We start from the raw sequence: 27010 nt of genomic DNA on the forward strand, positions 1-27010 counted from the left end.
CGGAAACTCAGGCATGTAAGCAAACTAAGGGACCTGGCTTATGTGCTAGCAAAGAGAAGGATTGCCATGGGATGGAAGTCATGCCATGTGCCGAGGATAGAGGTGTGGTGGAAAGACTCGCAAAAATGGGCAGAAGCCGAAACCATAGCATGGCAAGAGGCGTGCAGCAACGGGGGGGAGGAGGAGAATGAGTCCCTGATGGCCTGGAAATTACTGATAGCCGGATTGTTTGGGTCATTAGATGACCCGACAGAACCTGTTGAGGAGGAGACCGAACCACAGGTTGTGGAATCTGATGACTCAAGGTGATAGACTCGCAAGGGGGGTGGGTAGTGGGAGTAGTGGTTAGGGAATTTAAAAAGTGTAATGAAACTGTTGAACATGCACTGTTTGTTTGGTTTTATTGTTTGTTCAAAAATGTAATAAAAACTTTAAAAAAATTAAAAATAAAAAAAATTATAATACAACACCTTTCTACAGTATGGTAGAATGTAAACATAAAAAAGAATGCAGAGAGGTTGGTGCAGAACTGTATCACGTGTTTGCAACACAATGTAGGAAAGGGAACATTGACTCCAACAGGCAGTTTTGGCCCGCCCTCTATGCCATTTGAGGTGATCCATTTTGATTTCATAGAGATGTAGAGATGCCAAAACTTAAAATAAGTCTTGGTGGTGATCTGTGCATTCAGTAAGTGGGTGGAGGCATATCCCTTGAAGGACTGCACAGCAATGAGCACAGCAAAAGTAATCCTTAAGGAATACTTTTCCAGATTTGGCTTGCCCCGTGTCCTATGGTCCGATAATGGACCACATTTTGTGGGCGCAGTGGTGTTACAGATATGTGCTGGTCTTCAGATTGATAAGAGATTTCATAGTTCAAGGCATCCGAGTTCTGCCGGTCTTGTGGAGAGGCACAACAGGATTCTTAAATCAAAGCTTAGCATGATTTGTGCGGGAAGCAAGTTGAGTTGTGTGGATGCATTACCAATAGCACTATTATGCATGCGTACGTCTGTACAGGCTAAAACTGGGCTCTCCCGTACGAGATCGTAATGGGGAGGCCGGCAAATGTATCGTGCGCACCACAGCCAAAACGACTTAGTACTTGTACTTGTGCTTAGTACTTATTGTGGACTTTTAATGCAGAAATTGCGTTTGATTCATCAGCAGGTGCAGGAGGCATTACCAGTGAGATACACCAGTCCGGGGCACGCGCTGGAGCCAGGCGACTGGGTGCTGCTAAACATTTTTGAAAGAAAGTCATTGTTAGCACCCAGGTGGTGCGGGCCCTATCAAGTACTCTTGGCGACGCAGACGGCAATACGGGTGGATGGAAGGAAGTTGTGGATCCATGCCACCCATGCCAAGAAGATTCCATCTTGACTGAAAGACTTGCCTGACCCTGATGACCGGAAAGAGACAGCGGTCCCGGAAACGGAAGAAACTGTTGCCAGTAAGCAACCACCAAATCTGCCAAAACGAGAAGTGAAACTCGAAACAAAGCCTGAGACGATTGTCAAAAGGGGGAAAGGGCAAAGAGTGCCCCAACGTTGCCCAGCAGAATCGACATCACTGCTGGCCGACACGAAATCTGCCTTGCAAATACCGGCAGAAACAAATCGTGTACCCCTTTGGCACCCACCAGCACTTGCCAACACGCCAAAGAACGGATCTGCATCATTGGCGCGGCGCACACCAGCACCTGCAGTAGCACCACAGGCTGACTTTGAGCCTGAATCTGGAAGTGCACCGGCACTGTTCACGGATCACACGATACCAGGAGTAAAGCGATACAACTTGCGGCCTTGAAAGACAAAGTGATCCGCAGTTCTTTTTGGTGTTTATGTCAACCTCTGGTTCAGCTCATGGACGGAGAAGGAACTAGAGGTGTAGAGGAGAGAAGCGTGAGAATTGTGCAAGTCAGACAATTCAAGACTCGCGGCTCCTCGGTGCGATCATAAAAGTACATGTGTCAGGAACCAGAGCGGACAAGCTGGGCGCACATGGTACTAAGGCAATAAGATAACTGATCAAAGGTCCTCTGAGCAGTATGAGAAAGGACAAATGATCTTGCGTAAAAACTAATAAACAAATCCAGGCTAATAAGGACAGGCAGAACTGAACTGTGACAATTCCGTTGAACTTTTGACATCAGAGCAAGCGCGACTAAGATATCCACAACGAACTGTGATAAGGAAGAAGGACGACGAGAAACATGCCGGGACCGGTTCCAGCCTCCTCCTGCACCATCACTGCTGAGAATGAGTCAATTATAAAGACTGTAAGCTTAAGAAAAACGCATGGTAAAACGAATTGTATGCTGGCACTGACAATAATAATGTGCTTTATGAGCGTGGTAGCACCAATATCGACAGCCCTAATATTATGGTATGTGGAAGCGATACACCCATTAGAAATGTTTTTACCAATAGTTAATATATCCACTACTGAAAGCCCGGTTCAGGTGATTACTTATACCCTGCCCCAGATGGAAGAAAGACACAGGGAAGGTTTTGGGAATAATACGTTATTATTAATCATGAACATGACACATGCAATTCTGAAGAAAACAAATTGCTGGGTATGTGCCCATTTAGCACATCATGCTGGGAAAGGAATAGGGTGGTATGTACAACCATTACCATTAAGTTCTGCAAGTAGTCCATCTTTAGGCGCAATGTTTTATGGGAAATGGAATGAGAGTAGTACGGGTCAATTAGACAGAACCAACATGAATGAGTTTGAGGAGATAATAATGAAGCCTGTGGGTTGTTCCATTTTCCATAAAGCACAAGTAATAGACCCAGAGCCCACGAGGAAAAGTACACGAAAGATAACACGACAAAATAGACGAGATAGATTGTCCCCACCAGAAAAGACATCTGTAATGACGTTTCGTGTAAGAACAGAAGGGGACAAAGATGCAATCCCCCCATCTTACACAGTGAATTATAGCCCAAGAACTGTCCCATTTTGTCTAAAAAAGAAAGGCTCTTTTTCAGTCAGAACATATACTGGATGCATGAATACAGTAGTATTAAAATGGGAAATCGAACCAGTATATGTAGGTGATCCAGTTTATTTTATATGTGGAGAGAAAGCATATCCTTGGTTGTCCAGAAACTGGGGAGTTACATGTTACCTATGTCTACTGTTCCCAGGAGTATTCCTCTTAGAAACAGCAGACATGGCCAGACTATCTAGAACTAGAGTCAAAAGGACTGACAATGGTGTTTTAATAGCAACTGATGTAGCAAAATCATTCATTCCATTCTTAGGGCAGATAGTGAACTCCTGTAATATAAGGCAGTGTCCAGAATACTAAAAAATACCATAAACACAACAACAGATATACTATTTAACATGACGTTGGAAGAAAGAGGAATCAGGTTAATGATGCTGCAAAATAGAATGGCTCTCGATGCAATCCTGGTTGATCGTGGGGGAATTTGCAAAATAGTGGGATCAGCGTGTCGCGTTTATGTCGATGACTACTCCCCTACGATCTTTGAAGCGATAAAGAAAATGCATGCCCTAAGCTCTGAACTCCCTACTGGAGAAGGAAGCTGGGGAATAGGGTCTTGGTTTTGGGGAATACAACGTTCTTGGGGATGGAAGTTGATTTGAATATTAGTAGTGGTGTTTGGAATATTCCTAACGTGCTGTTGTTGCATACATTGCCTACCAATAGTTTGCGCTGAGGTAACTGAGGGATGTACGGAAGGATGTATGCATATGATGACAAAGAAAAAACAACTTCATGGTCGAGCTGACCAAGACCCAAATGAGATGAGAACAGTAAAAGAGTTGATGGCAATAGATATTGATGAAGACGATGATGTTTACGATAGCATGCAAAATTCAGACATAAGTACTTCAAACTCATCATCGCTAGAGGAGGTTTCAATAAATAGATGAGACGTTTGGCATACGGCCAAAGGAGGGTTTGTCAGTCTAGAAAAATGGATACCTCTACTTTGTGACCGCAAACGTATTTTGGTGGCCATGGGCCAGCCGTCTCATGCACGATATGACAGAATATAGGTTTTCGAGTTTGCCATGTAACAAGAATCGCCATTTTGTTTTCTAACCATTGTTCATTGCTTTCTGTTCCTATTGCTTCACAGTATATTTTCCTCTTACACTGCTCGACTGTAAAACATTGTTGTATGCACGTAAAAAGGACAAGGCAGCAGGGCCGTGAGGATAACAAGAGTTTGTTGAAACACCAACGTAGGCAGCGCCAGGAAGAATGCCCGGCTCCCTCCCGAATGTAGCCTTGAAGCAGAGCTGCAGGGCATTTAATCATTTCGCAGCTGCCAGCCAGTCTCATTATATGGTAGAATATGTTAGAATAATACAGCTAAAGGCTTGAATTATGCTTTTCTTCTGGCCCCCCTTTGCTGAGCCCGCTAGAGCGTGTCGGCTCCCAGGACACGAATAGCACCTAATAGATAGCAAGGTTTGTAATGCAACTCTTCCCCCCCGTATGTAGCTCGCTTCCAAGAGCAGAAGCGCTGTGTTCTGTTCAACAACTAAAAGATGCCTCCGCACTCACAAATTGCAAATTGTTATTAGAATAGATGTTTGAAGGTGCCATAGTTGTCGGGGATGTCCATCATCACACCAAGTTCAAAGAAACCCAATAAAAGGGGGGTGTTAAACATGTCATAGCTGATTGTTTGATATGCATTTTGTATATATGTAACTGATGTACGCAATTCACTCTCTTGCGTCCCTCGGGGTCTAGAGATACACGTCGCGGGGCGTGAGACCCAGTTGGCCAACTGAAACTTTTGCTTTGCAATAAACCCTAGCTTTGGGAATACAACCTCGTGTCTGGCATATCTATCGTGTGTGGTGACTCGCCTTGTTTCCATAGACGTTAGGGGCCCCTAGGGGCTCCTTTCACTTGTCTGGAATTACCAAAGTGTGGCACTTGGTGGATGACGAAAGAAATCATGGTGGTGTGGTCGACAAGTCGACCAGATGGGGGACTGAAGAGGGAAAATCTGAAACTGCCTTCCGTCCTGAAAGACCCCCCAACAGAAAGAAGCACCAACGACAATATGGCCACCGATTGCATGAGCTTACACCAATAGCCTACGATTGCATGAGCTTACACCAATCCCCACTACCCCAACCACGGATAACTACCACGAAAGGTACCCTGCCAGCAGACCATACAACCCTGCAGTAATACAAACCCTACCTAGAGTGGATGAAGAAAGGCAAGACAGAGCTGGAGACGACTACACAGACAGATTTCACTAAAAGCACCAAGAAGCCATGCCTTAAGTTGTTAGAGACATCATGACGACATAGCCACATTATACAGGAAGCACACATGCAATCCGCACATGCGGGACACTCACACACCCAATCTACATGAAGAGCACATGCGTACAGCTCTATGAGTTAGAGGACAGTGACATATACATACTGTTGGCACGTTTATTATTTTGCCATTAGGTTTGATACAGCAACGCAGAAACGCAACAAACAAGAAGAGCTTGTGTAAATGCTTTCAGATGCTTACATGCAACTAACCCTATGGAAGGACAGGCGCATTCGAGGGACCTGACAGTCACACACTAACCTATGGACACGATGGAAGACACATAATAGAAGCCAGAGTAGGCCTTAGGAAAATACAGTAGGCCATGATCGTCTCAGAGAAATCTCAAGCCACAAGATGCTGTGCAAGCAGAACAGCCACGGCTGGAGCAACGGCACCAAAGGCCATAATGTTGCAAACGACATTCCACGCACAAGCCAAGGTGACACAAGCTACAGCAAAGAATATTCCCTGCAAAATAGAAAACTAATTTGAAACAACTGAGCTGCAAGAGTGGTCTCCAACCACGTGACTCGGCTAAGCTGATACTGGGCCAAGGCTCGGAGGCTGGGAAAGAGCAGCCGTCTCATGACTAGACAGCGGTTCGCAACAAACTTGCAACTCTCCGGCTACCTTGTACGATTGGAATGGAACGCTCTCTTGGCATTAGTCATCTACACATTATTGTATAACGCTGACGCATAGTTGCACCTCGCTCACACATAGTATACATGTAGCGCAAACAGGTGGCTTGTGGGCTGGGAACTGAGTTTCTCCCAGGGTTGGGGACCCACGGCCTGACCAATCAGGACCCTTGGGTCTAGGGGAAGATGGCGGGGGCTACTGGCCAGTCACAGGGCTTGCCCTATATAACATTTTCAGAGTAACAATTTTTGGGGATGATCCAAGTACACCACCTGACACAGCAGAGTCCACTAATATCATCTCTTTATAGGTTCCTATGCTGGAACTACCACTCAGTGGCCTATCCTGAGTGGCGCTAGTGGCGAGGTTTGTGGGAGGGAACCCAACGAGTGACGCAGAATGTGACGTCACATCATGTCATGAAAACTGGCCTGCGAGCCAGAATGCAGTGAGATGTGCCTGGACTTCCCTCCTTGCATATGACCCCTGTGTGTTTTGTTGCCTGTAATAAAACCGCAGTAACCCTTTTGCTACTTGTGTGGACCTCGACTTCTTTGGGACAAGGGAAGGAGTTAGGGCCTTCCGTGACCTGGGTGTACTTACTGAGAAAATGTGTTTTTCTTAGTCTTACAACTTTGTTGCCACTTTTGGTAACATTTTATCATTGCGCAAATTACCTTACAGTAACACGCAATGGGTTCCTTGTGTTATCAGGCCCCAGACATCCACTACGGAATTTTTGGTGACTGGACAATATTCCTAGGAATGGAATGTGAATCAATGGAATGTGGCAGCAGAAGCTTTTTTGTCTATTTTAGTAACTTTTTACGGAGCCATACTGTACTTACTGCGTGTGCCTCATGACTGTGGCTAGTGTATGTCATGGCCGTGCCACAAGGTCGTTTGTCATTTCTTTGTCCATTATGTCCATTGGCCTTCTCCCTGGTGGTCGTGATCCCGATCTGCCAGCTCGGCACGGCTCTGCCTGCCTAGAAGTCCCCCTAACACTTCCGTTATGGCTTGCTTACCGTGGCCGCTGTGTCCGGCATGGTCTGCCTTGTCAGGCACAGTAGCTCCGGTCTGTAGTCTGCCGGTCAGAAAACAACAGTGCCGGTAGGCTTACCGGTAGCGTTGTTTCCAGACCGGCACACATGTAATGAGGCCCACTGTCAAAAAGTTGTACAAGAGAAAAGTTAAAGATGTATTACATATGTGAGCAGATCCAAAGCTCGAAAATATCACTTTGTGCATGTTGGTAGGGCTCACCATGATGCCTGCTGTGATGCCCTGTCCCAGTATTTTATCTCTAAAATTGAGATGTTTTGCAACAACATCCAGGCGCCTGTCTCTTCATTTACTCCTGAAAGCCCTAGCTCGGTCCCCTGTAATCCCTCTACCACAGTACAATGGTCCTCGTTCCTGTCCTTCTCTGAGGAGACAGTATCCTTGGCGATACAACGTATTACATCATGCTCTCCCAGCGATGCGGTGCCCCTGGCCATTATGAAAGTCATCTGTCGTGATCTTCTCCCTGAACTCACCCAGGCTGTAAATATCTCATGTCAATCTGGGGACATTCCTGCTGTGCTGAAAACAGCAACAGTTATTCCTCTTTTGAAAAAACCTTCCTTGGACCCATCTCTTCTTTCTAATTTCTGCCCTATTTCCCTACTTCCCTTTTCTATGAAATTGCTTGAATCTCTGGTTTCTCCTCTTCTGTCTTCCTTTGTGGAATCTTCTACACTGCTTGACCCGGCTCAATCTGGTTTTAGGGCTGGGAGAGGCACTGAAAGTGTATTGGTTTTTGTTTTTGATGACATGGTCAAACTGGTTGCGCTGATTATTTTAGATCTGTCAGCAGCATTTGACACCGTAGACCACCCCATCCTGCTGACTCACCTATCTGACATTTACATTCCTGGTTCTCCTCTTTCCTGGCTGATCTCTCTCAGGTGCTTTATTTCGCTTCCTTTCTTTCAAGCCCTCGCCACCTAGCCTGCAGTGTCCCACAGGGGTCCCCCTTGTTCCCCATTCTTTTCAATATTTACATCTGACCATTGATCTGTCTCATCCGCTCCCTCGGCGTCTGGTGCTATTCGTATGACGACACACAGATCCTTATACGCTTATATCTTGAACGGACTGAGGTGTTGTTGTGCCTTCATAAGTGCCTGACGGCCGTTGGTGAGTGGATGAGTCACAATTGGCTGAAATTGAATGGGGACAAGACGGAGGTGTTGGTGGTTGGTGCCCCTCCTGATCCTACTCTCTAGGTGTCCTCATTCTGGCCTTCTTCACTTGGTGTCCTTCCTATTCCGATGTCCAAGGTGAGGAATCTAGGAGTAATCCTCTCATCCTCTCTTTCAATGAAAGACCAAGTGTCTGCCGTCTGCAAAGCGGGTCACTTTCATTTAAAAATTCTCAGAAAGGTCCTCCCTCTGATACCTGTAACGCTCCATCCGCCAGTGGTGGCTGCCTTGGTGTTGAGCAGACTTGACTATTGTAATGCTTTATATCTGGCTCAGCCCAAAGGCACCACCCAGCTATTGCAGCGTCTTCAGAATTTAGCTGCCCATGTGGCCACGAGGCCCCTTTTTGGGGTTCACATCTCCCCTGTGCTTCGCACCCTTCATTGGCTCCCCATTATGCAGCGGATAAGGTTTAAGGCCTTGTGCATTGTGCACAGAGCATTACACGGGCAGGGGTCTGAATACCTTCAATCTAAATTCACTGGCTATTTCCCTGCCAGCCACCTTCGCTCTGCTCAGGCCAGCCTTTTGGTCATCCCTAAGTTCTGCAGATCGTGTATCGGAGGTCGTGCATTGTCGGTCGTTGCCGCCCAAATGTGGAACAATCTTCTTAGGACAGTTAAAAATGTGTCAAAACATTTACAGTTTAGGAGAGCACTCAAAACCACTCTGTTTTAGAGCCTGCCTATCTGCTTTGATCTATTCCTCAGTCTCTGCCCTCTGTAGCACCAAGATACCTTCGGGTGAACGGTGCACTCTACAAGTTACCCTAACATAACATAACATAACAACCATTGGGATACTGGACGTGTCGGTGGTTTCATCACTTGTGAGGGTTTATGCTTCTATCAGTGTGCTCTACGAAAAGAAGGGATATGTCAAGCAACAGATTACGAAAACATTATGCAACTTTTAAAGGGCACTATGCATAGTTTACTAATGGTCACAATTCACTGATTTATTAGTCTCCAGAAAGCGGGGACAGATGTAGTATAGTAAAGTGAAACATTTTAAAATTCAATAGAATCTGGTAACTATGGACACTTTAGTAATACAGTTTGTAAGTAAATATAAACCGAAAGCTCTAATCCGTTCATGAAGTTACCTTTTCAAAACAGTACTTTAATTAAATTGAGAGATCATAGAGAATACTTATTAATGCAGACCATCGTCCTACATACCAACAAACATAACTAATTCATCATCCAGGACTCACCTGAGGGACTGTGAGCAAATATCGAGTTGGAATTGCATTTGGAAGTAATTTACGAAGAATTCTGGGTCAACGCTTTTTTGTGTACTTCGATTTTTCGTACATATCGTTGGTAAAGTGCAGGCTGCAGATGCGGAATCGATTAGCTCTTACGTCACCCAAGACAGCCTGTCCTCTACTTTCAATCTTTTCCACTGGAAAACCGCAATTTATAATCCATCTTCTTATTAAATCAATATACTTCGGGGAATATATGCAGGACTGCGCCCGGAGTTTTGGCATGGCTCACAGAAGGGCAACCAAAAACGATATATGTAGGCATTCTTGAAAAGTCTGTAAAATCTGTATAAAGAAATATAATTAAAAAAAATAATACTGTATGCATGTGATTGACGGAATTATAACACAGCTTTGTCTGCAATATTTGTTTTACTCAAAGAACGAAAACCTGTGTAACCTAGTAGAATGAACACAGCGATAGTTTTCTTACAGAATTGATTGATATACTGCAAATCATAAGGTGTTACTCGTCCGTTGAATGAACTTTCAAGCATCAAAAGGAAACATGTTTGCAAACAAGGACCACGAAAGATTGCCTTCTATTACAATGCACAGTGATGAAATGTGCCATTTACCAAGATCAAAATACTTGAAACATTAGACAATGGTGAAGTCTTGAGATAAATGAACATTACAATACTGGGTAAGTTAGGTGGAAATAGATAGAAACTTTGAGATCAGCGATCGATGAATATAGAGAAGTAAATAGGCGACCTACCTTTACCTGGGCGAACAAACGAGCCGATTCAGCAAGCAGGGGAACAAGAAGCCGTAGAACAGGTATCCAGGGAACAGGTAGGACGATGACGAGATACCTTGCAGATCTCAGAGATGTTCTCCTGTTAAATGTCAAGGTGTTTATAAAGGATTAGAAAAGTGGGTGTGTATGTGAATGTGTGATGTGTTTGTTGCGGGGTCTTGTAGAGGGGAGTCTGAAGACACTGGGTCTGGGGAGACCATGAGAACAATGCTCACCGTGCAGAAGATCCCTTTTGAATTGTACATGGTGTTTGGCACTTTGGCTGTTCCCACCCACCGAGTACCTACCAGAGTGGGGTATAATGGAGGGGGGTGGATTGTTGCGGACGAGGTGAGCTCAAAAGGGCACCAACCATTCTTTTATGTCCCTCATAAACAGGTGAGCGTGTTCTTGATTCACTGAACAATTGAAACAGCTTTTTGTATATGCTCATTTGTATTTTATTTAGTTTGCTGATGTTGATGGCACAAACTACAAATTGTATACATGAGGTTGCAGCACAGTGTGTGAAAATCCCCTGTACTGTCCGCTGTCACTGACTGGGAAATTTGGCGCAAATGGCTCCAACAACACAGGCGGGTATTACTCGTCGAATGCGGAATCCAAGCCTCCCATAAAGCCACCATGTAAACGAATGGTAGGCCACCAGCCTGTACCATCTGTGGTACAGAAACATACATACTGTAATTGAATGAACCTGATAAGTGTACCACCCTTACTTGAAAATGCATCCTAAATTCTATGACATAGTTGCCCTTACAAAAGTTACTTAACGGATAAATGAACTTGGGCTTTGAAGTCTCGACACATTACAAAAGCGAACACCCATTCAATCCAAAACGGTTTGGGCCACAGAGAAATAGTGTTTCTTAGTTGAAAGGGAAAGATACGAAAGCAATGAACACTCAGATTTCCAAAAAGCAAGAGAAATATAGTCAATTTGTAGACTACATTCATTTGTCAGTTATCGATCAAAGTTACGACAATGTAGGAGACAAATGTGAAATGTTAGTCGTCTCAGTGGTCAAAATGACACCACATCTAGAGTATTTGTTACTTGGATTGCAAGGGCAAACTGTTGCGAAATTATTGAATAAGCACCATCATAATCGTCAAGTCGAACCTTGTGAGGCAGGCTGCCTTGAAGTCATGCAGCTCAGTAACGCATAGCAGTGGTGTGTCTTTTGCTGATGTGTAGGCCAAGCATCCAGAGTTTTCTTAGCAGCAGCAGTTCCCCACCTCGGTTGGCATGACCTTGCACCGATTGCAGGTACACCAGGTGGAAATGTCTTCCATGCAACTAGGCTCAGGCTTATGATCCAGTGATTCATCTTCCCAACTATCGTTCGATTCCCCATTGTTTCCAAATCTTTCTCTTTCAATTACTTCCTCCTTGGAATACTCAGGCTCGTACTGGTAGGGCTGTATTGTTGCCATTATATGACAATTATTTTAATAAAACGCAAGTAACGATTGAAATCAATAGTTATGCTAGGGTAAGTATCTGTTCACAGGGGATTCGTACTACGAAGATAGCTGAACAGAGCAGAAACGAGTCACAGGCGATCAAAAGAATACAGTGAAACGATTGAAAAAGCAACTCTGATGTTGTCTGATGAGAAGGGTCTGTTTATACTTGTTGAGGAAATAGGCGTCCGGCCATTTCCATGGAGACACTTCAATAGCTTGCACACAGAGAACGTTGACACGAGACGTGCATTGGCGTTGTGAAAAGGGGTGTATGGATCTACTGATGTAGGCTTCAGGGGCGGCCGATCTGTATTCTTGCCGCGAGCGACCTGGAAGTTAATGCGATGCCTCAACGGGTAAGATTAGCACAAGATGGCCGCTATCCATCCCGTTGTTTTCATATGTGTAAAAGTGAGAAAAACTAAGGTAAGATGCATAGGAAAACATTTTAAGATTGATTAGAGTATGCTTAACAATACATGCCCAAACGATCGAGACAATAACATTTTTGAGCGCACTTCCCCTTTAAAATGGCATATATTGTGTTGTTCGGAAAACTGCAATGAGTGAAATATCATACAGTCATCCACTTCCTCTATAACTCTATCCACAGCCTCTCTGAATAGATATTTCACAGTCAGTTGCTGGAGGAAGTCAAGGATGAATAGGATACAACTGTAGAGGAAAAGGGGGAAGATTTTGCACACTTTTGCTCTTTTTACCCTTTTCCTCCCTCAAAGTCTGTTTGATAATTCTCTTGACTTAAAGGGAGGACGGCTCAGCTTTCGTAAACGTTTTCTACTTTCTTCTCCTTTTTCTGGGAGATGAAAAAGACTTAGAGCTAGACAAGGAAGAGCTGACTGCTTGCATAATGATGTGTTTCCTTTTGGCATATTGTTTCCAAGAAGGACCCATATTATCTTGTGCAGTGTCAACAGTGATACTGACTGAAGACAGGAGCCATTGTGGTTCCCTGGGTCGTGCGTGCTCTACGGGAAGCAAAGCACTCCCCACTCCAGGATGGCTACCAAAATAGCAGCATCAGTGGGAACTATACTCATCAGCTCAGTTACCTGTGCACCGCTCAAATCTGACAGGCCAAGACAGTGTACGCACCAAATGGCACTCTGTGCAGGAGAGAGGCCCCACTTTGCTCCCTGTGTCAAGGCACAGCAGAAATGACAGCTAGCACAAACCCCACCGGCCCCTGCACACCCTGGTTGCCTGTGGGAATAAACTGCCAAAAGGGAGAGGCCATGCTTTGCTCCCTGCGCCTAAGTGGAGCAGGCACAGCAGCTGGAGTAAAGACCCACCTCAGGCCCCCAATCCCACGGCTTCCAAGGTGATAGAGCCGTGTTTGGCACAGAAGATAGCCCCCGCTGCAATCTCTGCACTAAGGGAAAGTAAAAAACAGCACCCAATGGAATGCCTCGCCCACTCCTTCTCAGATAAAAGTCAACTACTCCTGACCGCTCCTTACCTCTACATGCGAGCATCTGGGGGTCTGCAGCCCTGCTTGATTGTCCAACTTTGCTTCCATATCTGCTGTTCTCTCAATCATGCCTCGCATATCGGAGGAGGGGCCATCCTACTCCTGCAGGCCCAAGCACTGAGTGCGTTGCCAAGAAGGAGGTCCGGAACATTTCTCCCAAACCTTGCACTGGGAGGTTTGACCGTTGCCTGCCTCTGGCACCTGTCAGGAGACAGAAAATCAGAAAACTGAGGACTGTGGGTAATAGAGGGGTTATATTTTTTTATTTTTTTATTGTTATATTTGATAAACAACTTTTCAATAAGAGTTTTCAATTTTACTTTACATCACATAGAACAAGTGAAAGAAGAGAAAGAAGGAAAACAAGAAAATAAAAGAAAAAACAAAAATTAAAATACATGCTTTGTAAATGTACAGTTGTGCATCCCAATAAAAGACAAATTACGAACATATTGTCACACCTCATGTACTAAAAGGCAATTCAATCAAAAAATAAAAATAATGAGGAATAAGATTGTATTGTAAGTATACGATTATACCACTTATTAAAACATGAGTTAAGATCCTGTTCTCACACTTCAGCTAGGAGAGCTTGCATACATGTGCATCTTGGTGCTAGGTTCTTCCTCATACATTCTCATAGTTAATCATCTAACTTTAAAGATGTTATGAATTTGACAATGGCAATTTGAGCTGTCATTAGCTTAGTGGTAAAGAGTCTCTTCCACAAATCCTCTGATGTTAACATATTTTATTGGCCAAAGTAAGGTTTAAACATTGTATTCCGTTGATCAACCAAAGAGGAACACTCAGTTAGCAAGTGCTGTACAGTTTTATGGCATTCTTAAATGCATCAAAATCTAGAGAAGTTCTTTTCTTCAGCTATTTGTTGCCGCCAGGCTTGTATGTCCTTGGTTCTACATAAATTTAGTCGATAGCGTAGGAAGATATTTCGAAATTTAGGATTGGAGAAATTTAAGAGATAAGATTTGGTAATTCGGGATTCTTTTTTCGATAAAGGGATTTTCTTTAAATACTCTATGTGTTTTACACTGTTCAATGGTATGAATCCAGTCAAATTTCAGTGTTATATATGCTTCCAGGAGGGAAGGGAGGAGAGAAGCTACTAACATTTGGAAAATGGTTCCTGTATGGTAGGTGGATCACCTCAAAAGTCAGTGATGTGACGAGGAAGAGTAAGACTAGGAGTAATAAAGATAACTGGTAAGTAATCTGAGGATGCTAAGTAGTAAGACAAGGAAGGGGGACTTTAGCCGTAATATGGTTTTCAATCTCTCCCCCACCGCAGCACTTATACAACATCTTCCACTTCCCAGAGATGCATAGAAATCTTCACTCTTGCACATCTGCAGAGGGCAGCTGGAAACGTGCTGTAGGTTGAAGGAGAACAGAAACCCAATTCACTTGTATTGTAAATCCTATGCGCGCACATGTTCTTGACTAATGCATAAGATCTGGTGATCTCTAAGTTCATAAATGAGTAAGTACATAGCAATTACTGTCATCACTGATTTGCCTCAACCGAGATATTTTGGTGAGTGAAACAAGGTGAATTTAAGTCATTTTCTACATCCAAGACAAAGCAGTGGGCTGCACTACCAACCCAAAGGAAGGGGACTTTTCTATTTATGTTCATAATTGTTCCAAAGTACTACGGCCATGTTAACGTACTATTATTTATGTTCAAAATTGTGCCAAAGTACTACGGCCATGTTAACGTATTAATTATATTTGGAAAGAATCTGAACCACAGTTAAACATCCCAACTTCAAAGCTAAAATAGTTAATACCAATGTATTATTTAGACGGACACTGCCCACCCGCCCACTACCCCCGCACCCGGCTTTTCGGACCCGAGTCTTTTAGAATGAGTATAACAACAAACTGAGATGGACTAGATAAGCAACTTGCTTTTGTTTAGTAACACACCGGTCATTTAATTACAATAAGACAGAACTACTTTTTGACCGACCGTTTCCCATTGACACAGTACCATGGAGTCTATTTTTCTACCACTCAGAGTCCCAGATTATCCATCCTGGTAGCCACTTTATCCTTCTTAGTGTCCATAGCATTGAGCACTCGGTGAGGCTGATGAGACCTGACGTGTGCACCACTCTGAAATCCTTTAAAGAAAGGGGGTCATTCAAGCAAACGAGGACCCACTAAAGCCCTTGTCATAACGTGGGAATATGACCCCCGACAGCGCACTTGTTCACGTGATTTTGATTTTTTTAGGAGAAGGTAGAAGAAATCGAGTCATTAGAGCAAAGTAAAGCTTTGCTTTGGACTCAGCGCACCCATGCAAAAAAAAAAACAAAAACATTGTATAACTTATTATTTTAAAAAAATGGCCACAACAGCCAGTCCAATGGACACACACCGTAGGTGATATGCAAATGGAGCTTCAGTGATGCACCACTGTCCGCCCATTTAACTTCTCCCTCCCATAACTGACGAAAGAAGTTGGATGAATAAATTACAGGTTCAATTTATTTTCACGATCGCAGTCAATACAACTAAAGTAATTTAAAGCTGCGAATTTAAGTCTTCTCGTCAAGCCATTGCCAGGCAAGGTAAGGGAGTGGACATGGTAATTTTTGCAAGGAATGCCGTTGCGTCACAGACAGACCATTACATTAGAACCGAAAAACTACATGTTTGCCCGTGCCCGCCATCTTTGCCTTTCTGATCATTCCTGGCGGTTTATTTGCACGTGACTGTGAAAGGATACGGCGCGCGATCCTGCGAATGGCCGACTGATCCGATTCCGACCTCTCACATCACGTCTATTTCCAGCTGAAGCTTATTCTTGTTGCCATGATTTTGTGAACGCGCTCTACACCTACAATCGGCGCCGTTGCAAGTATTTATGACGCCCTGGGCGAAGTGGCATTTTTTCCGGCCCACTACACCATGAGTCTAATCCCATTCCGTCTCCCTCGTAGGACCTGTTGGGAGTCCACAGGACCCACCCCCATCAGGCTCTCTAACAAATACAATTTATTTTCAAAAGCAGAAAGTGCACCAGGGAGAGTTTGCAGTTCCCTCCATTTTTGAAATAGGGATTGACAAAGTTACTAGTTTGTGCTGTTTGGTGAAAACCTTTCCGAGTTCGTGCATAAAGACATCACAGTAAGTATGTTGAGGGGGAATCTCAACTCGCACGCTTTTGGCAAGTGTCACCCGCCACTTAGGCAGCTCCCTCACCCGCCAAGATCCCTACACTATACATGCCAACCCTCCCGTTAAGGCGGGTGACTCCCGATTATTTACAGTGACAGATAATGCTATTTTTCACGTTCTCCCGCCTAAAATTATTCTTTGCCCAATGCATTCCTGTGGGGACATTGTTGTCTCCCGATTTCTCTGAAGAAATCTCGCTCCCAAGTGCCTCGGAATGTTGGCATGTATTCTAGACGCCCATAGGAATCAATGGGCTTTCACCCGCCAAATACAAAATCCGGTGTCTTCACCCGCCCACGGGCCATGAAAGGTTGAGAGCTATGTTCTTGCCACTGTCATTATTTCCCCTGCTCCCTTCCGCTTTAGCCATGTGGCGCTTTGAAACACAATGGTTAATCCCTCTCACTAACGTGAGAGGGGGTTTAGATTCTATTAAAGACAAGGAGGCGAGTACTATGCATACATTTTTTACTTCTTACACCACAGCAGCAAAGAAAAAACTTTTAACAATAAACAAGTTTCTTCAACTAAAACTTAAACAATACTCAATGATAAGCAAGGGAAGAATCCCCAAAGCAACATGGAGGCCAGGTCATGCCCTGCAGGCAACCAATAGGCAGAGACCCACCCCCATATAAGTCCTTTCCTCAAACATCATCTCCTCTTCTGTAGCTGCATCACACCAGATGCCAACCCTGAAGACCAGATGTTGTAGTACAGAGACATGAACCACAACCAACTCTGAGGACCTTGTACACAGCCACATCTCGGGCGGCAAACGTATCTCTTTGACTGGGCCACCTCACCCGAAGCTGTATGCAAAACAAATTAAAAACGGTGGGTGGGTGGGTGGGATAATACTCGCCTCCTTGTCGTTAATAGACTCTAAACCCCCTCTCACTTTGGTGAGCGGGATTAACCATTCTATGCCAAGACAGGAGGCTTATTATTATGTAAGTTTAAAGCCCTTGCATCACATTAATTGCAACATGATCAATACGCTAGATAGCTCAGCGGGTTGAGCGCTTGCTGCTGTGATCTGAGCATGATCTGCAGGTCACAGGTTCAAATCCCAGCAAGGCCAACTCAGCCTTTCATCCTTCTGAGGTCAATAAATGAGTAGCAATTTTGGTTGGGTGATATTGGATGTAAAAGTAGCGCAATTGTTGCAGGATTTGGGGTCCAGGAATATTGTGTTGGGTGGTGATTTTAATATTGTATTGGACGAGACATTAGATAGGAGTGGAAATAACTCCCAGAGAAGCGTTGACAGGCAACATTTAGCCTTGGAGGATTTACTTTTGGAACATGACTTAAAGGATTGTTGGAGGCTGGAGCATCCTGCGGACAGAGAATATAGTTTCTTCTCGGGGCGCATTCAGTTTATTCCAGAATAGATCTGTTTTTGACTGCTGGTAGGATGACAGAGTGCTGTGAATCGAGTGAGATAGGTAGCATACTTCTAACAGATTATGCCCATGTGGTCTTGCATTTGCGGTTCAGATATGCTTTGAGTGTGCATAGGTTTTGGAGGATGAATGTTTCCCTGTTGCAGAAAGATGACGTGATGGAAACTTTGAGAAAGGAAGTGGACTGTTTTGTGCAGTGTAATCATACTGGGAAGTTGCTTCCGAGTGTGGTCTGGGAGGCCTTGAAATGTACGATACGGGCCACCTGATTGGTGTGTCTTGTGGATTGCGGAAGAGGAGAACTGATAGGGAGTCATTGTTGAGGACCAAACTTACTGAATTATCAAGGAGTGTTGTGGCGAAACCGGGTTGTATGGAAGAAGTGTGTGAACTTAAAAAGGTGAGGAGAGAGCTAAATGCACTAATAGATGAGCGTGCAGATCCGGACAACTTTTATCTTCGGTGTGCCTATTATGAAAAGGGTGAAAAGTGGGACAGATGGCTGGCATATAGATTGAGGAAGCGGGAGGCGGAGCGGTCTATTACTTGAATTAGGTCTCAGGATGGAAGTATATGTTATTATCCGGGTGAGGTGAACAGGATTTTCCGGGAATTTTACGCAGAGCTGTACAAAAATGGGCCAGAAGTGACTGGTGGAGGAGAGGAATTTCTAGAAAGAATAGAACTGTCCAGGATTAGTGAGAGTGATATGAAGTTGCTAGAGGAGGATTTTTCGTTGGAGGAGATACAGAAGGCTATTGGTAGGTTGAATGCGGGGAAAGCCCCGGGGCCGGATGGGTTCCCGGCAGAGTTCTATAAGGTGCTTCCGGATTCGGCACTCCGGCTTTTACAGGATGTGTACATGGAGTCATTGAATATCGGAATGCTTCCGGAAACTACTCGACATGCTTTGATTTCGGTCTTCTTGAAAAGGGGGAAAGGCAATACTCTTCCTTCGAGTTCTAGGCCCATAAGTCTTATTAATGTTGATAATAAGATTCTGGCAAAAATTTTGGCTTGCAGGTTGGAGCGTCTGCTTCCTTCCTTGATACATGTGGATCATTCCGGTTTAGTGAAGGATAGGAAGACCACCAGTAACATTAGGAAGATCCTGAATATTGTGTCTAAGGCGAATGGTCAGGAAGGGGACAGTGCTGTTTTATCTTTAGATGCAGAGAAAGCATTTGATAGGGTGAACTGGAATTTTTTATATTCGGTGTTGACAAAGATAGGTTTTGGTGTGAAATTTGTTTCTTGGATTAGGCTCCTCTACAGTGAACCGACGGTGGAGGTTGCCACCAATGGTATGAGATCTGGAAAGTTCAGAATGGAGAGAGGAACGAGGCAGGGATGCCCTTTATCGCCTCTTTTGTTTGTAATAGCTTTGGAACCGTTGGCTGAGTTTATCAGGAAGGCTGATGATGTGGTGGGCCATTCGTGTTGGGGATTGGAGCAGAAAATGTGGCTGTTTGCGGACAACATGCTTTTAGATCTTGGTGATCTTAAGAAATCTGTCGCGGCACGGATGAATGCTATGGTGGAGTTTTATCTATGCTCTGGGTACAGGATTAATTGGATGAAATCGGAGATTATGGGGGTCATTACGACCCAGGCGCTAATTGCGCCATCATTACCACCATGGTTTAAACTATGTTTACACCATGGTGGATGGCGGATTTACCGCCCCATTCCAAGGTGAGTGGGGCGGTAAATCCCCATTTCCCATTTTCCCTTCCCCATTCCCATTTTTGCCCCATAGGGCATAATGGGAGTGGGGAAGGCGCTAATTACGCCACCGTAAATTACGGTGGCGTAATTAGCATCATGGCAGGTTAGCGCCATGGATTTTAACGGCTGCTAAGAGCAGCCGTTAAAATCAGAATCAGGCGTTAAGGGTTAATGACGGCGTTAACCCTTAACGCCTGGGTCGTAATGAGGCCCTATGCCTTTGACGCCTTCTGTTGATAGGAAATTTGTGATGGACTTGGGCTTCATATGGTGCCGGGATAAATTGTTGTACTTGGGAGTTTGGTTGACTCGGGAGATCGGAGACATGGTTAAGGAAAATACACAGGATATGTGTAGTGGTTTGCGGACGGATCTGGAATTTATCTCTATGGGGAAAGGTGAACGCCTTGAAAATGGTGTCTGCCCCAAGGCTTGATTACGTTTTGAGTATGATCCCTTGGATGTTGCCAGAGACATTTTGGAAAGACATTGACAGGATGCTGCAAGATTTCTTGTGGGATAGAAAACCCCCAAGATTGAAATTGTGGAAGTTACAGTTGCCGTTGCATCGGGGTGGTCTTGGAGTGCCAAATTTCAGGGCGTATCACCTGGCTTTCTTATCAGATTTCTTAGTTCCTTTCGTGGAGGAGTTGCAAGATGTTTGGGTGGAGGCGGAAACTAGTTTTAATGGGCCGCTGACTTCGCGAGCGTTGTTAACCTCGGTCTCCAGATGGAATTGTGGAAATGATCTGTTGACTGAAAACCTGAGGAGTGCATGGAGAACCATATGTAAATATTTGGATGTGGATGCTTTGCGAGAGCCGGGTGCTTCAGTGTGGCTGAATCCTGCAATCAAGGTAGATGGCAAAGTGTTTTTTTGGGTAGATTGGTTTCTGGGTGGGGTGCAGTGGGTATCTGATCTGTTTAAAAATGATGGATGGATCACTGCGAGGGAATTGCAGGAACTATACCCCATTGAAAACTTTAGAGCATCAGATTTTGTGAAGCTTAAATGTGTAATAGGATGTGTAAATCTGGAGCAGAAGGTTGATTTGACTCTGTTTACAAGGAAAGTGGTTGGGACAGATGGTGGACTGGACAGTCGTCTATACAGAGTGATTGTATCACATTATCATGGCAATGATTAATTGCAGGAGGAATGGGGAAGGAGGATTGGATTGGATATCACGCAGGATTTGTGGCAGCGGATGTGTGTGAATGTGAAGATGTGCTCGTTGGGACTCAGAGAGAGGTTGAGACAGTTGAACATTCTTAATCGAATTTATTGGACACCAGAGAAAATGTACAGAAGAGGGATGGTGGAGAGTGCTGACTGTTGGAGATGTATGTGTAAGATTGGTACGCTGGAGCATCTACTATGGGATTGTAGACTGGTGAGACTTTTCTGGGGTGAGATTGGTAGGGTGTGTGGTGAGGTGATTGATGATCTGCCTGCTCTGGATTTTAGTGTGGTGATACTGGGAAGTGATGAACATTTGGATGGCCTCTGTAAAAATGAGAAGAAATGGTTGTTCAGAGGGACAATGACTGGTAAGAAGATTATTTTGCGGAATTGGAAGACTATTTTAACATTGAATATTGAGACATGGATGTCTGAAATGCATGAGCTAGCGGATTTGGAGAGGGTGCTTTATATGAGACATGGTAAACTTGGTTTGTTTGAGAAAATCTGGGGTAGATTTCTTCAATTGTATTAACTTGGTGGTGTACAGGTTTGGTGGGTGGGTATTTCAGAGATGTAACAGATTTGATTAGGGATTTAGTGTATTTTGTATCTCTCTTTGTACATAGTTTAGTGAAAATTGCTGTGATTTATGCAATTTTTGGTTATTTTCTGGTGATTGTCTTGTGATTTGTAAAATATGTTCTGTAAATAAACATAAAAAAGGGAGTCACCATTACCACCGTCGCAGCCTGTCTGCGCACCTGACATAGGACCCTGGTTATCATGCCAAACGGGGACAGGGGAACCGACCAATCCAGGAGGAAAGCGTTGGTTGCTAATGCACTGGGATCAGGTCTCCAACTGTAGAAACAGGATTGAGTCTCGAGGCAAAGAGGTCTCCTTGAATCGGACCCCAGTGGGAAAAGATCTTGGTAAATAGAGCTTTGTCCAACATCCAGTCACTCCTGTCCTGGAGGTGCCTGGAATTCCAGTCTGCTACTGCATGGTTGACCCCATGGAGATATTCTGCCTTCAATACAATGTCCCTGTCTAGGCAAAAATTCCAGAACTCTCTCGCCAAATCCGCTACATGGTTTATTTACCGAACTGCTGAAATATTGTCCATCCGAAAGAGGTTACAGCAACTCCCGTGATCTTTGAGAATACTTTTGACTGCACAGGAGCCTGCTAACAACTCCAGACAGTTGATCTGCATCCTCTTCTCTAGACCGACCAATTTCCACCTGTGGACACCTGCCCTATCCTTGCGCCCCAGCCTGGTCTGCTGGCATCAGACTCCAGAATGACATCCAGAGTGGGACCAAAGCTTTCCCTGCCATTCCAGGCGTCCATATGTCCCTGAGCCACCAAAGGAGTTCCAACCTGGCCTCTGGAGACAGAACCACTAACTGAGAGTAAGAAAGATTTTTGCGTAGATGCTTACTATTGAGGCGCTGCAAGACCCTGTAATGGAGGGGAGGCAGAAAAAATGGCTTGAATGGAGGCTGACAACATCCCCACAACCCTGGCTAGCTGCCTGAGGGAGACATTCCCTTTCTTCAGTGGATGTCCTTCTGTATTTTGGAGAGTCTGCTGTTTGAGAGGAGAAGGATGTACTGCTTGGAATCTATACTGAAGCCCAGAAATTGGATACATTGCGTAGGCTGGAAAATGTACTTCTTCGCATTTATAACAAAGCCTAATGCTTCTAAGAGAGGGACTGTTAAGCTCAAATGAGTTTGAAATATCTGAAAACTCAGAGCTAGAAGGAGTATGTCGCCCAGGTAAATGATTATACAAATCCCTTTGGACCTGAGGTGAGCCATCACTGGCTTCATCAGTTTGGTGAAGCACCAGGGTGCTGACGAGAGGACAAATGGAGGGGAGGCAAACTGCCAAGTGCGCGACTCCCATTGGAACTGCAGAAACTCTTGGTGGGGAGGAAAGACTGGGACTACCAAGTATGCATCCTTGAGGTCTATCTTGACCCTCCAATCTACCCAGAGAAGGGTGTCCCCGAGGAGGTGAATTCCCTCCATCTTGAAATGTTGATACACCACAAATGAGTTGAGGGCTTGCAAATTTATAACTCGGCGAGTGCCCTCTTCAGGTTCTGGGACTAAAAAATATTGTACTCAGAAATTGGGTGGCCTTGAAGGAGGCTGGAACCACTGCCCCCTTGAAAATGAGAGCCCAGATCTCTGCATCTATTAATTTCTGTTTGGCCTTGTCTAACACGAGGGGAAGAGGAAGTGTGAGCTGACAAGGAGAGGGATATTTGGAATCCCCTCACCAAGTGAGTGCCTCCCACTGAGGAAAAAACCTGGTCAACCTGCCCCCTAAACCTTTGTGGGAAGAAACATTTAAAACATTTAAAACATGTGGCATTACCTGGAGCTGTTCTTGCTATACCAGCACCCCTGCCAGTATGTCCTCTCCAGTGGAACCCTCTCTGGGGGTAGAACTCATTCTGGGCGCCCCAAGCGGAGGAGGAATTGCGTGCACCCCTGATTGCATACTGTCGGGGATAGGTAGAGCCCTGCGGAAAATAGCCAGAGGAGCGGGTTCTACCTGTTCGGGCCCTGTCAAAAATGTTAGGGGCAAAAATCTTTTGATGTTGACCTGTGTCTTATCTAAGGCCGTGAAGGTATGTACGGAAGCTGACAGATCCTTGATAAATCGCTCGCCAAATAAATTACCCTGGGCTTTAGGACCTGCCTCCCTTCAACCATATCCGCTAATTTGGAGTCGAGGCGCATAAGGAAATAGCAGGGTTGGTATTGGCGCGCAGGCATATCACTCTCTGCACCCAGCCCCGGAGGGCTTTCACATCTACAGGGGAATTTGATAGTGCGGCCTCTTCTGCCAACTCAATAATATGTGGCAAGGGCCCTAAAACATCCAATAACTTATCCTGGCAGCTCCTCCAGTCCTTATCAACTCCTTTCTTGGGGTCTTTCCCCTTCTGAGATAGGAAAGAGACCATGGATTGGTCGATGTCTGGGGTAAGGGCCACTTTGTCTGGGATGACTGGTCTGGGACACTCGGAACGCAGCTTGTTCCTATCCTCCTTGGGCAAAGGACGTCCAGCCCAATGATACAAAAAGGCAGAAACCGCCTCCGAAGGGTGCGACTCTGCTGACCTTGGATGCTGGATAAGGGAGGGGCCCAAAAAAAGAAACCCCACTAACGTCCAACAATGGCCCCAGGGATAAACCTATGGGGTCTCCCTTCTTCTTATGCCTTTTAGGAGGAGAGTCAGAATCCTCCAAACTGTCCTCAGAAGACACAGATCACCGGCACCATCAACTCATTCAAGAAGCCAGGTGCCCTTGAGACCGGTGATGCAGAGGTCACAGCGCAAGGTAGCCCAGTTCGAAAAACAAACGGCAGAGGAGCATGAGCCTGAGGAGTGGGAAGAAGATGAGGAGGATGTGTTCTTTATATTGAGCATGTCGGTCCTGCAAAGGTCGAAATGGCGTCAGCCCTAAGAAAGACAAACGGGCAAATTTTTACATTGGGGGGAAACAACCGTTGCCCCTGGAGGGCGTGTTCGTGGCCCGGGTCACTCATGAAGACACGTCAATAAGGGCCTGATTTTCTGTCACCAAGGTGAGCGAGATGACTCTACTGGGTTTGCGCTGCTGCCGAGGCATTACACATTGTGAACTTCGCGTTTGGAGTGTATCTTGAGGACATCCAGACGCTGCTCGCCAGATATGTGAAGGTATTCACCGGAATTGGGAAACTGGTGGGAGACCCGGTGTGGCTGCATATCAACAACACGGTTCAACCGGTCACTTTGAAGCATCGCAGGGTGCCTTTTCACCTGAAGGACCGCATAGGACAAGAGCTCGACATACTGATCCAACTAGACATTGGGCCTCATTACGACCCTGGCGCTAATGGGTTAACAGCGCCGTAAAAGGCTGCAGCGCCGTTAACCCATTAGCGCCTGATTACGAGGTCCCTTTGCGGGACCCGACCTTAACGGCTTGTCTACACCAGCCGTTAAAGTAGGGACCCGCAAAGGGACCTTGGTGCTAAGTACGGTACCGCAATTTGCAGTACCTTACTTAGCGCCTTCCCCATTCCCATAGAGCCCTATGGGGCGAAATTGGGAATGGGGAAGGGCCATGGTTCAATGGGGAATTACCGCCCCGCCAACCTTGGAATGGGGTGGTAATTCCCCATTGAACCATGGCGGACCCGTTACAACACCGGCACCAACCATGTTGCTAATAGCGCCATGGTTTAGCGCCGGTGTTGTAATGAGGGCCATTATCGAGAAGGTAGAAGGTCAGACTCAGTGAGTTTCACCTATTGTGATTGCAAGAAAGCCCAAACAGCCGGACGATATACACATCTGCGTGGACATGCGTCTCCCCGAAAAGAGCAATCCATCAGGAGCGACACATCACGCCCACCCTGGATGACATCCTGGCTGACCTACAGGGCACCCGTTATTTTTCCAAGTTGCATCTCTGTGTCGGATACCACCAGCTCGAGCTGGATCCGGAAGTCAAGCTATATTACCACCTTTAGCACACATAAAAGCCTGTACAGATAAAAGCGCCAGAACTTTGGGATTTCCTCGGCTGCAGAGGTATTCCAAAACTCCATCAGGGCGGGGCTGGCTGAGCTACAAGGAGCAATTAACATCAGCGACGACATCATGGTGTACGCAAAGTCAGAGCAGGAGCATCTGGAGAGATTGGAGAGTGTTCTGCAGCGCACTCAACATCTAGGTCTCACCCTTCACCGAGACAACTGCGCGCTTATGCAAAGAAAGATTGAATTCTTTGGATTTGTGTTCCAGAATAGTGGCATATCCCCTGACCCGACAAAGGTGAAAAACATCAAGGAAGCATGTGCCCCGGTCAACTTGTCGGATGTGAATAGCTTTCTGGGGATGGCCACGTACTATGTCAGGTTTATACAGAACCTAGCCACCCTTGCCGAACCACTCCGGAGTTTAACGAAGAATTGATGCATATGGTGGTAGATGGCGCTTGAATAGAGCATGTTCGACGACATCAATGGGGCTTTGATGGCAGAGGACACAATGGTGTTTTTTGATCCGGAGAACGGTTCAGAGATCATAGTGGACGCCAGCCCATTCGGTTTAGGGGCCGTGCTTATGCAGAAGCGCAAAAACGGTGTGGACTGTCCAGTGGCTTTTGCCAGCCGGGCGCTCTCACGGACCAAGCAGAGACGCTCACAAATTGAAAGAGAAGCCCCGACGGTGCTCTGGGGGTGCAGACATTACCATCTGTATATCTACGGGAAACCCGTGAAGGTCATCACGGACCATAAACCCCTGGTTCCTGTTAGGGAGAATTGTCAGAAATGTGCGAATTCCTCTCTTCCTTAAAGACCGCCAGCAACTATGCTGGATTTTGAGGACTTGAATTTTTAACCTGGAGAGAGTGAGACCCTTTTTCCCACTCTCTCATGTATATTGATGTGAGTTTTGTCTCCATGTTTCTTTTGGTTGTGGAGTCTGACAAACTCCATGGGCATCATCCTTTTACATTGTGTCACAGAGCACCTTCAGTGCAGTGGCACAAGGAAGTCTTTTAGATTGCCAAAGGTTTAAATACCTTCTCTTGGATAAACTACTGTTTCCAGGAGCAGTGAAGTGAAATTGACTTTGCTTACACTTGAAACTTTCTAGACCCAGCACACACTATCTTACAATAGGGTGGTGGAGGGGTTACTGTCATGACCCTTGCCCAAAACCCCCTCTGGCAAACCCATTGGCCAGGTGGAGTCAGGACTCAGGCCTCTAGAGCCTGGCATCCTCTTCAAAAGCCCTCATGGGACCAGTCCTGGCGCCTATGGCGCCAGGCTCATGCACCATGAAAAACAATGTGCTTGGGAACTACTTTATTGTATTGTCAGCCAACATGGAGGCATCCACATAGCTTGGTTCTTAAGAACCAAGCTATGTGGTCTAGTGTTGTGGGTGTGGTAGCCTAGGGACTACTTAACATGGACTATTTTGTTCGGGCTATTTAAACCACACCCGAGCAAGACAACACCCTTCGCGTTACTTTGCCGCTTGCAACGTGATGCTCACCGTGTCCAGCTATTCCCTCGAACCTCGGAGAAGCAGAACCTGCAAGGAGACAAAAGGAACATCATTAGCAGCAGCATCCTACCTGCAGTCTTCATCTTTAAACACTTGCAGCTACTGAGAACAGCTTCCTCGAATCTGCATGCCTCCCGGACAGAACGACCTGAAAGAG

Source organism: Ambystoma mexicanum, chromosome 7p (genome assembly GCF_040938575.1).
Source record: "Ambystoma mexicanum isolate Mex_15411 chromosome 7p, UKY_AmexF1_1, whole genome shotgun sequence".
Taxonomy (NCBI): domain Eukaryota; kingdom Metazoa; phylum Chordata; class Amphibia; order Caudata; family Ambystomatidae; genus Ambystoma; species Ambystoma mexicanum.